This window comes from Orycteropus afer, unplaced genomic scaffold, assembly GCF_000298275.1.
Source record: "Orycteropus afer afer isolate SDZICR_OR568_19922 unplaced genomic scaffold, OryAfe1.0 scaffold00627, whole genome shotgun sequence".
NCBI lineage: Eukaryota > Metazoa > Chordata > Mammalia > Tubulidentata > Orycteropodidae > Orycteropus > Orycteropus afer.
In genome coordinates, this window is record NW_006922214.1 from 125,011 (window position 1) to 135,005 (window position 9,995).

The 9,995-nt window shown below is 42.1% G+C and overlaps 2 non-coding genes across 2 annotated transcripts; both read right to left on the bottom strand.

Annotated features, from left to right (window-relative positions):
- Nucleotides 1-1,533: 1,533 nt before the first annotated feature.
- On the bottom strand, nucleotides 1,534-1,605 carry TRNAA-UGC. The gene has a single exon. It is a non-coding gene; the product is annotated as a tRNA-Ala (tRNA).
- An 8,027-nt stretch (nucleotides 1,606-9,632) lies between these two features.
- On the bottom strand, nucleotides 9,633-9,706 carry TRNAT-AGU. The gene has a single exon. It is a non-coding gene; the product is annotated as a tRNA-Thr (tRNA).
- Nucleotides 9,707-9,995: the final 289 nt, after the last annotated feature.

The window sequence follows — 9,995 nt, forward strand, 5'->3', positions numbered from 1 at the left end:
GCTTTCTCATAGCTTGGAGGACCAAGAAGTGTTTCCATTCTGTTGCACAGAGGGTCACTATGAGCTGGAATTCACTAGGGGGCACCTAACAACAACAACCACCACAACATAGAATAGTCATTGGATTTCTTGCATGGCACTTTTCAAGAGTGGGTATTCCAAGAGAAGAAAAAGCAAGTGCCAATCTCTTAAGGCTATCTTTGAAAGGAAGTAGCATCAATGCCACCAGTCCCTCAGAGGACAATGAGTTATACTATTTTTGCAACCTAATGGTACTCTTAATTTTCCCCAGAGATTAGTATCTTCTAGATTAATTATTATGGCTAAATAAATTGTACATAGGTTTCTTTTTTGTTTGTTTGTTTCTTGCCACACCTGGCAAAACCGCACAGGTCACGAAATGAAGCGACACGAAAAGATTAATGGTTTTCTTTAAAGAGGATTGGGGGCCAGGTGGACACCCTGCATATTCTGCGAGAGCGACCCCCGATGTATCTGCTCTGCTTTATTTATACATTAGCATATGATTATATCATTCATTGGGAGCTCTGGTAGCATAGTGGCTAAGACACTTGCCTGCTAACCAGACGGCTGGCTGTTCAAACCCACCAGCCACTCCTCGGAAGGAAGGTTGGGCAATCCTACTTCCATAGTGATACTGCCTCGGAAACCCAAGGAGGGGTCGCTATGAGTCGGGGCCGACTCGACGGCACATAACAACAACAACAATATCATTCATTATTCTCGATATTTCTTTAATCAAGTATTCAATCAAGTATGATTTTACAGCAAAATCAAATATTTCTTTATAACAATCAGTTATTAATTAAAAGTTAAAGTTTTACTCTTTCCCATACCCAAAGGCATTTTCCCATGTCCAGATGTATTGGATAATTAATTAGGTTAATATCTCTTGCAGGATTAGCAAATAATCACTAAGATACATCATTCTAAAATGTAATATGATTGTAACATGACTTTAAAGAATGGATTCTAAGGTATACTATTCTTAGAGCAAAATGTTATTCCAGGGAAACAGGTTAGCAAACATTCTGCTGGGGCAACCTTCCACCCCAGGAACACAAAGCTGAAGCCAAGCATTCATTCATTCAACAGCAGAGAGGCCTTGCCATCTCTTAAAGCAAACATTCAACAACCATAAGAGAAACCTTGTCATCTCTTAACTGTAATTAGAACATGTGCCTTGCCATCATGTTCTTTTGGGGGTCTTTTTCTTCGTCTCCAACAGTTTCTGTCTCCTTTCTTTTGAGTAATATTGCAAAATGGCAGTCTAGGTGAAGAAGCTGGTTAGCTTGATGGCATTTGGGGATATAGATGCAATTGTCCTTTTTTCTTCTCTAATTTTTTTCCTTCTGCTGTCACAGCAGCCTTATTTATATTCCTTGTGAGCAAGAAATTAGTGTGTGGAAAAAATAACAAAAGGTGAAAAGATGGAAGAGCCAATGCTGTGTTACTGAAGTTACAGTACTCAAGTAGAAAGCATGTTGAAAGACCAAAAAGAGCAAGCAGCCCTGGAGGTGCTGGGGATCGAACCCAGGGCCTCATACATGCAAAGCATGTGCTCTACCACTGAGCTACACCCCCAAGTGTTGATTGTGATTTTTTAAAATTTTTTTCCTTGTGATGATAACACTTGGAAATATGCCCATTTTCTGTAGTTCTTTGAAATTTTTTAAAGTTATTTATTTTGTCAGTAGAAAGTTCATTGTGTTAACATAATTCCACCATTTCTATAATCTTTGAACTGGATCCATTCTTGCAGCTATGCTCAAGAGATAACTGAATTCTAGATAAACAATGTTGTCTCTGCTCCCAGATTCCTCCTAAGTCCCATCAATCCTCTCCGAGATCTTCTCATCATCTGAAAGCCTGTTTTTCTGTTTTTTAAAAAATCACTTCCACAGGAAGTGTCAGGATGGATTTTTCTCTTGTCTTCATTCTCTTCCTCTCTACTTTTCTTTCTTGGACCGACCACTCTCCCTAGTCTTTCTCAGCCTTCTTGTTCCTACTCCTGTCCTTGAGTATCATTGATCTGCGGTTAATCTTTCCCTTCACTCTCTACACCCAGCCTTACTTTTCTCACCATCAATCTAAAAATAAAGGTCAGGATATCTTCCCTGTAAGAATCCAGAAAACACTTTGATATCAATATGTGTTACATGAAAATTATTATCTGTTAATTCCTATTGCATTGTTTCTCTAGATTCCATATCTTGACAAATGTCCTTACAGCTGGCAAGTCCAAAGAAGAGTTAGTGTTTCTCCCACTTAGCAGATAAACTAAAAAAAAACCATACATACTGCCATTGAGTCAATTCTGACTCATAGCAACCCCCACTGTGTTTCAGAGGAGGTAAAATCTTTAAAGAAGTAGATTGCCCACTCTGACTTCCACAAAGCTGTTGGTACATTTGAACCACCAACCTTCTGGTTAGCAATCAAATACCTTAAGCACTGCATCACTAGAGCTCCTTAGTTAGCAGATAGTCCTATAGTTTTTGGTGCATTCTGGTGGCCTATTGCCTAAGGCATTTGACTCCTAATCAGAAAGTTGGTGGTTCAAACCCACCAGCCACTCCATGGAAGGCAGACTGGGCACTCTACTTTCTTTCTGCTTTTAAAATACATTTCATTAAAATATAATTTATGTACATTGAAATACATAAAACTAAAGTGACATGGGTCAATGGACTTTTTGTTTTCGTTTTTGCAATGTTCCCTCCCCACCCTCCCACCCTGGTAACCAACAAAGAAAGTTTCCTTCTATACATATAAACCTTTCCTTGACTTTTTACAATAATGAGCTAATAGTATGTTTGTCTTTTCTGTGGTTGCCTTATTTCACTCAGCATAATGTCCTCCAAGTTCATCCATGTTATGCAGTGTTTTGCAGATTCTACATTATTCTTTAGTGTTGCATAGTATTCCATTGTGTACACATACCATAGTTTGGTTATCCATTCTTCTGTTGATGGGCACCTAGGTTGTTTACATCTTTTTGCTATTGTAAATAGTGCTTCAATGAACATGGGTGTGCATATACCTATTCTTGTCCTGGCTCTCACTTCTTTAGAATATATACCTAGTAACGGGATTGTTGGGTCAAATGGTATTTCTAACTCCAGCTTAAGGAATCACTGTACTGCTTTCCACAGTGATTGTATCATTTTATAGTCTCATCAGCAGTGTGTGAGAGTCCCAATCTCTACATCCTCACTGCTGGTCACCAAGAAGGTAGTCCAGGAAGGGAATGGGAAAAACCAAGAAACTACTGAAGGCAGGGGTATAGTGTAAAATAGTTGCTTCAGTTTGTAGATTGGTATCTTCAGCTTCCTGAGGAATCTTTACTAAAATGGATTATAAGAGTGACTAATTTAGGGTCAGTGTCTTTAGTTTTGAACGCTACAGAATGGAAGAGTATGTTTGGATTGATGTAAGACCCTCAAATCACTATGGAACAGGCACAAATGTTGATCTAAGATCCATTTACAGGACAGGTTAACCCAGACGGGGCAACCAGCCTGTTGGACTGGATACAATTTGCAGTCAGGTTTGTGTATCCTGAGAAGGGAAACTGCCCCTTTCCCCCTCTAACTACACCCTAGAATACTCCAGAGGAAGTGGCTAATGTGTTGTTTGTGCAAGTCATGCTGGAATGGCTTTATGGTGATCAGGATACTCACCCAATGAGTATGCCCCTTACACAGGTCATGGCAGATATGGTAATCCAGGAAGCCTCTTCTAAATGGGCATCCCATGTAACCTTGCAACTACAAAATAAAGCAACAATCCAAGAAGCTGCGACAGGTCTATTGGCACAACTTCCCCGCATGGGTCTCACAGATACAAGAAACATAAGAGTGATTAATAGGAGAATGGGGAGGGGCAATGGGGAAAGAATTTACCTCAGTAGGTCAGAGATTTTTCGATGGTTACTAATGAATGGGATAAAAATACTGGACATTGGGAACTTCTGCTGGCTCCCCTGACTTTAAGGAGCCCTAAACAAGCTTGTTCTATTCACTCCAATAGAGAATTTAATAATGGAAACTCCCACCTGGGACCAACTGAAGCAGAGGCTCAGCTAGTTGATGAAGACAGAGACTGAAGAGGGGGCCAGGGTCTTTTAGTCCAGCCCCCAGCAGGGGACCTGAGGTCATATGCACATGTGTGGATAAAATGGCCTGGGGATGGGGAAGAGACCTTCTTGGGACTACTGGACACAGGAGCCCAATGTGCCATCATCCTAAAATCCGTCAATGAAATGTTGAAGGGGCCTAAGGTTAGACTAGGGGGATATGGGGATGCAACAGTTGATGGGACCAAAGTGAAAGTTTGGATGAGAATTGGAAGATTTAAACAGATGTTGTATGAAGTAGTTTCATCTCCTTTACCCAAATGTAGTATTGGGATGGATATTATGTCTAATAGGAGAACTCTTCCTCTACCTGATATTTTAAACCTGAAGGCGTGTAAGCTGGCCTTTAGGCCAGTATTGATTGGACATGCTAAATGGGAACCATTAGAATTGCCTGAACTCACTCAGGTTGTTAACTTGAAACAGTATAGGGTACCTGGTGGACAAAAGAAAATTACTGCTTTGATCAAAGATATGCTAAAAGCTGGAATATTGGTGCTAACTAATTCCCTGTATAACATCCCTATATGGCCCATGAAAAAGGTTCATGGAGACTGACAATAGATTAAAACCAAAAAACAAACTCACTGCAGTCAAGTCAGATCCTACTCATAGAGACTCTTCCTTGAGTTTCTGAGGCAGTATCACTACAGAAGTAGATTGCCCAATCTTCCTTCCTCAGGGTGGCTGGTGGGTTTGAATCTCCAGCCTCTGGTTAGCAGTCAAATGCCTTAGGCACTATGCCACCAGAGCTCCTGTTGGTAGTACAAAAACAACAAGGAGGCCACATGTTCTGACCTCCTCTAACCCTACAAGGGGAAGGCAGGATTACCAGCAGTAAACCAAGGCCTATTACTGCAAGGCCAGACATGCTGCCTCCCTCCAGCCCTTTCACCAACTGTTCCTCCCAAAGCACCCACCACCTCTCTCCTGGGTTCGATAATTCGCTGCAGTGGCCACAAAGAACTCACAGATTATGAGGTCTATTAGGGAAGCACCAGGCTACAATTCAAGTTCAAGAAAAATGCTCAGTCTCTCTCCCAGCCCACCGTCCCTCGGCCAACAGTCTCTCACAATCTCTTTCCCAGCAGCACTGGTCCCTTGGTGTCTCACTCAGCAATGTGTGTCTCTTGCGTCTCTTTCCCAGCAACGCGTGTCTCTTTCAGGGGCGCGTGTCTCTTTCAGCAGCACGTCTTCCTCAACCAGCAGTCAGAGAGAGTTCTGCCTCCAGGAGGCCTCCTTTTGAGCCCGGAAGGGTGGTCAAACTAGCCAATCACAGCATCAGAACTCTAAGCACATGAGAGAGAGTGGGCACCTCCCAGAACATTGTTTTTGTGCCACACCCAACAGAAATATTCCAGGTGGACAACTTCAGCAATCAGGAGCTCCTCAGTTGCTCATAGAAAATCCCACCTTGGGGTTTACAAAGACTTATGGGTAGAGAAGCCACACTAAGTAATTTACTACACCGCAGGTAGGCTACTGAAACTTAAATAAGGTAGTGCCACCAGTGTCTTCAGCTGTTCCAGACATGGTATCAATGGTACAGAAAATACAACAGGCTTAAGGAGACTGGTAGTGATTGATCTTGTAAATGGCTTTTTCTCCATAACAATCTCAGTCAGTCACAGTTTGCTTTCACATGGGAAAGCTCTCAGTACACCTTCAGTGTCCTGAAACGGGGTCATTTGAATTCACCAGCTTACTGTCATGGCTTGGTTAGAAGAGACTTGGACTTGGTGCATATTTCAAGTACTGTGATACATTACATTAATGATATTTTGTTAATATCAAACACAGAAGAACAGCCTAGGGCAGTTTTGAAAATGGTGGTGGCCCACATGACCTATTGTTGTTGTTGTTGTTGTGTGCCATCGAGTCGGACCCAACTCATAGCGGCCCCTCCTCGGGTTTCCAAGGCAGTATCACTATGGAAGTAGATTGCCCCATCTTCCTTCTGAGGAGTGGCTGGTGGGTTTGAATCACCAGCCTTCTGGTTAGCAGTCAAGAGGCTGGTTAATAAATCCACCAAAAGTCCAGGGCCCTGAGAAGGGAAACTGCTCAAATGGTGAAATTCTTGGGAATAATTTGGGCAGGAGCCACCCATGACATTCCACAGTCAACCAAGAATAAGTTGCTGTCACTACCTACCCTGAAGACTAAGCAAGAAGCCCAAGGTTTAATTGGTCTATTTGGACTTTGGAGAACACATATTCCACACCTGGGACTATTACTGGGACCCATCCATAAAGCCACTAGAAAGAAAACTGCACTTGAATGGGGACCCAGGCAACAGCAGGCTATGTTTGAAATGTAGAAAGCAGTTTCACTTTCCTTGCCTTAGGCCCTTATGATCCACATTCAGACATGATTTTGGAGGTGTCTGCTACATGCACTTACGCTGACTGGAGCTTATGGCAAAAACCTGAGAGTGCCGCCTTACGACGACCACTGGGATTCTGGACTAGAAGTTTCCAGATGCTGCAGCATGATACACACCATTTGAAAGATAATTACTTGCTGTTATTGGGCATTGATTGAGACTGCCTCAATGACAGATGGACATAAAATCATCACAAGACCTGAAATACCTGTAATTTCTTGGATGATGCCAGAGAAACATTCTAATAAGGAAGGCAGTGCCCCAAATGATTCCATAATAAAATATAAATGTTCCATACAAGAACAAGTGACAGGAGGAATGAAAGGAGGCACACACTGTATCCATGAGCCGATAGCCTCCTTTCCCATGGGTCCTACTGTGAACTGCCTGAGAAGCTCCGAGAACCCATTGCCACATGGACAGTGCCTTATAAACAACTTTCTGTGGATCAGTAGAAGGCCACTTGGTTCACAGATGGCAGCTCCAGGATACATGGACAACAATTGATATGTGAAGCTGCAGCATTTAGACCAGCAGACGGAAAGACCCTGATTGAAGAAGGTAAGAACAATTCAGTTCAATGCACTGAACTGCATGCTGTCTTCCTAGCTGTTATGGAAGAATTGGGCAATAGTGAGAGGCCATTGACTCATGGGCAGTGGCCAATGGCCTGGCTATATGGTCAGGCAAATGTGCAATGGACAATTGGACTATTAAGGGGACATCTGTGGGTCATGGACCTATAGAAAGCAACCTGAGAATTCAGAGGATGCATTAGAGTAGGTCATGTCACTGCCCATCAGAAGAATCCCCTTCCTGGATCAGAAGGTGATTGGAATCAGCAAGTGGACATACTGTGTTGCATACCATTCTCAAAATAACGGTTTGATAAAGAATTGGAGTGGGCAATTGAAAGAAATGTTTGTTATCTAAAATGGGGGGAGATAAAGGCCTGAAGGGCTGGTTCAAATGCCTTCATGAATTTTTTGGGGGATCTGAGGTAGTGGAGGTGAGGGAGAATGCTGGTGCCACTGTACAATTCTTCCCCCACATCATCTGACATTGCTTTCCAACCTACCCACAGACTTGGGACTTGCCAGCCTGCCAGCCTCTCAGCCTCCACCACCACCTCATGAGCTGTTCCCTTGGGAGTTTGTGAGCTTTGTGAGACATTACAGTGAACTACAGAACCCTGAAACAGGAGGGAGATTATTGAGGGGAGGAGGAGGAGTTCTTAGATTATTTGCTCAGCATACATATTGAATAAGTATAATGAAAGGATATAACTTTAATGTACACCTTTCCTGATTTTAAACCACGCATTATCCCCTCATTCTGTTTTAATGACCACCTCTGGGTCTATGTATAGGTTCCTCAAGAGCAGTTAAGTGATCTGGAATTCCCATTTTTCACACTGTTATCCATAATCTGATCCACACAGTCAAATGCCTTTGCATAGTCAATAAAACACAAGTAAATATCTTTCTGGTGTTCTCTGCTTTCAGCCAAGATCCATGTGACATCAGTAAAGGTAACTCTTGTTCAATAATTTCAACATTCTGTTTGATCACCTTACTTAGGAAGGGGCACAAATACTCTTCCAGTCAATTGGCCCTGTAGTAGTCTTCAGAATTTCTTGGCTTAGATGAGTGAGGGCTTCCAGTGTTCAATTCCCTTGTTGAAGATTTCAATTGGTATTCCATCAATTCCTGAAGCCCTTATTCCCACCAACGCTTTCAGTGCAGCTTGGCTTCTTCCTTCAATACCATTGATTTTTGATCATATGGTACTTCTTGAAATGGTTGACCATCAACCAATTATTTTTGATACAGTGATTCTGTGCATCATTTCCATTTTCTTCTGATGATTCCAGCATTGTTCAATATTTTGCCCATAGAGTCCTTCATATTGCAACTGGAGGCTTGAACTTTTTCTTCAGTTCTTTCAGCTTGAGAATTGCTGAGTATGTTCTTCCCTTTTGGCATTCTACATCTGGGTCTTGGCACATTTTGTTATAATATTTTATAGTTTATTATTTTATTTACCAGCATTTCTCTCTCATTTTTCAAATAAGGGACCCAGCATTTTCATTTTGCACTGGGGCCATACATTTTGTAGCAGGCCCTTGTCAACATCAAACAGACATTCAAAGGATGATGCCACATAATTACTGCATTGAAGATATCCACCCCAATGCTCCACCTCCCCTATATACCTATATTTGAAAGGCTGGTGAGTTTGTTATTAAAATCCATGCCTATCTACATTCCCTTTCTGTACTTCAATTAGTTCTGAAATCTTTATATGAAATCAGGATTAGAATACTTGATATAACACTACATGAAAAATCCCAAAGGAAGATGAAGTTTGTATAGTCGAATCTGTGGGAAGGGCCTGCCATGTTTTTGAGAGTCTTGCAAATTTTCTGTCTTTGACCAGGTTCAGTCTTACCACCTTTCTATTGCTTGTTTCAGTGGAAAATACTTGAGCTTTCCTTCTCTGACAAATTTCTGCCTTTCGCGGGTTTTGCTATATTTTTCAATGAGGAAACATCAAAACACTAGGTACTCATTTACATCCTGTCCATTCCAACTGACAGCGACCCTACAGTTCAGAATAGAACTGCCCCATAGGGTTTCCAAGGCTGTAAATCTTTGTTAAAGCAATATGCCACATCTTTAGCCTGTGGAAAGGCTGGTGGGTCCGGACCTCTCTAATCTTTTGGTTAGCAGCCAAGTGCTTTAAGCACTGCGCCACCAGAGTTCCTTTTAAACAATAGGTAATTACAGTCCTAATCTTTGCTTTCTTTAGAGAATCTTGCGTTGTGTAGATCAACCAAAACGAGTTCCATTTTGTTTCCAAAGCTTTTAACGAAAAAACCCAATTCACTGTAGTCGAGTTGGTTCCGACTTATAGCGACCCCTCCTTGGGTTTCCGAGGCGGTATCTTCACGCAAGTAGATTGCCTATTTCATCCGAAGACGGAAGAGCAGTGGTGGTGGTGGTAGTGGGGCAATTTATTAAGGTTGGAATTTAAAAACAAAAGCCTCTCTTCCTTAGAAAGAGGAGTTACTTAGTAAACCAGTCAAAAAGGCCCCGCTGGGATTCGAACCCAGGATCTCCTGTTTACTAGACAGGCGCTTTAACCAACTAAGCCACGGAGCCCACGACCGACGTGTCTTTTGGCTGCCCTCTATTAGAGAAAGCATTTGTCCTGCTTATATATTTCAGAACAGAACCGGAGACCAGAACCGTACGTTCATACCTTTTTAATAGGGGGAAAAAAAAAAAACCCACAACGGCTCTTCTTGGACTTTCATTCATTTGGCTCTTGATTGGCCTCAGAGCCACCCAGGCAGTCTTCAATAATTTTGACCCAAGCACTGATTCATCAGTCCTCTTTTTTTCTTGCTCTGCATAACCTCATTGTAATTGGCCTGGAGACTCCATACCC